Source organism: Sinocyclocheilus grahami, unplaced genomic scaffold (assembly GCF_001515645.1).
Source record: "Sinocyclocheilus grahami isolate Dianchi unplaced genomic scaffold, SAMN03320097.WGS_v1.1 scaffold6637.1, whole genome shotgun sequence".
In the NCBI taxonomy this organism is placed as follows: domain Eukaryota; kingdom Metazoa; phylum Chordata; class Actinopteri; order Cypriniformes; family Cyprinidae; genus Sinocyclocheilus; species Sinocyclocheilus grahami.
Window position 1 is genome coordinate 8796 of NW_015510970.1, and position 2291 is coordinate 11086.

The 2291-nt window shown below is 34.6% G+C and overlaps 1 pseudogene; it reads right to left on the reverse strand.

Moving 5' to 3' along the window:
• Window positions 1-544, reverse strand: part of LOC107577623 (allantoinase, mitochondrial-like) — a 9332-nt pseudogene extending 8788 nt beyond the window's left edge.
• Window positions 545-2291: the final 1747 nt, after the last annotated feature.

Sequence of the window (2291 nt, forward strand, 5' to 3'; positions counted from 1 at the left end):
TAATTGACCCTTTCTTTAATGTCAGTGTAATTGGATTGAATTCACTACTTATTAGATTAGCTAGTTTAATTAGTGTATTTTAGTTTGAAGAACAAAATTCCCATAAACTATTCTAAATTAAGGTTTTGAAGAAGGTGTTTAAAACCATCTTGCCAAACTACTGACTTATCTATGTGTCCCTATCAAATATACTGTATTTGTAGGCTATAAATATTTCATAAATATTCTATAAAAATGTGAAATTGTCACAATATAAAATTGTACTCTTTTGCTGATTGAAATTGACCACATTTTCTACAATAATTTCAGTCCATACAGGAGTGGTTATGGGTTGAACCTGAGGACTGCCGTGCTTGTGGTCTCCAGCAGGTGACGTATGTCTCACAGTCTAGCTCACCTTTCCAGCTGTGTGCGCTGAAGCTTCTGTATCAGGCAGAATGCTGTGAATCTTTCCTTCCTTTATTATGATAACTGCAGGTCGAATTTCCTCTCCACACAAAACCCTCTGGCTCCGCACAGCACTGACAGTTGATCCTGGGTCCATGTCTGCAATGTAGCCTATATGAGCTTCTGTCTTTCACTGTCCTGGCAGCAAAAGCTTTCACTCTAAGGTCAATGTACCTCCCTCATTAATCTTTACGCAAGTGTCAGCAGGAAGATAAAAGTTCTTTGACCTGTAACATTTAGATTGTTAATAAAAAGTCAATTATTTTTAGAGGAGTGCTAAATAACAAGCATGACTTTATCTGTTGTGACGAAAGCAATGCTGTTTCTGGGTCCAAGCCTCAACTGGTTTCACTTGAGAATACCACCCCAGCAGCCTTTATGAGCACTATTTATTCATATTACACATTTAAGCTAAACTTTTAAAAACGTGCAGTGTACACTACAGTCTCCGTGCTCACGGCGTCCTAGACACAAATATTTTAACGGTTTATAAAAAAATTGAATCACTGTCTGGCCGTCTGGGATTTCGGTATCGAGATAAATGTTAGGATTATATTTTTTAGCAGTATTATATCACATTCTGATTGTATATTAGTACCATTTGTTGTTTTCTTGTGGCATCTGATAGAGCATTTGGACCCGGAAGCGGTGACGCGTGACGTCAGACTTAGCAAGCAGATAGAATCAATCACTCATACTGAAAGTACAGCTGAATATTGTGTGGTAGTAAGATTAGATTTGTTTTAGTATGACTATTGTGGACACCTATAGGTTGCATTATCCTGTATCATAATTTCTAGTCTTAAACCTTGTCCCTTTAAGACGGTATCAGGCGTCAGGCCCACACCAGCAACCCTTTAGCTGGATAAATTATTCAAAGCATTGCTCTACTGAGCTGAGACAGAGGAGCAGGAAGGGTTGGGAAGCAGAAAGAGACAGAAGGAGAGAAAAGCAGCCACAAGGGACTGCTCAGACTGGCATTGTGTCTAAATGAATGCTGTGGTTGCTCGGCGCTTGCTGTGCCTTCCTGCCTGGGACATATCCCAGAGCAAATCAAAGAAATGTCCCATTTCCATTCAAAATCAAAAGAAAAAGAAAAAAATAGAAATGGTTGTATAAAGAAAATAAATGTATGAAAAAAAACATTCAGTCTTAGCCTCAATCAGAAAATCTCCAATCTGAATAACAATCAGAAAAAAAAAATCAATACAGCAAATACACTGATCATTTATTATTAATTACTTGGCTATTTAGTTTTTTAGTTTGTTGTTTTCTGGGTTCACATATATCCATTATGGTAATGAGAATATATTTTGACATGACAGTACTGACAATGGGGTGTCAGTGTTTCATTGTCAAATAATGTCTAAATAAATAAATACAAATAAAAATCCTAATGACCATAACAATGCTTAATTCTACAAAGATTATAGATATGATTAATTATACATATTATGACTCAGATTTGTGTATTAATATACTTGTTTAAATAAATGTATTTATTACTTAAATAAAAATATAGAATTTTTATATTTGTTTTTGATTGTGAGTAGATGTACAGTGGGTATACAAAATCTAAATATATATATATATGTAATAATAAAGTAATTTTTTACACTTTTAATGTTGAAACCAATAAAATTCATGCAACAAACAAATGGAAACTGTATACATAAACGTAATATATTTATAGTTTTTTTTGTCTAATAACACTATACTGAAAGATAGACAGAATGGAGATGGACATGCACATTTCTAAAACCGTGTGAGTCACACATATGGATTTATGTGTCATGAATGGATACAGTGGGTACGGAAAGTATTCAGACCCCCTTAAATTTTTC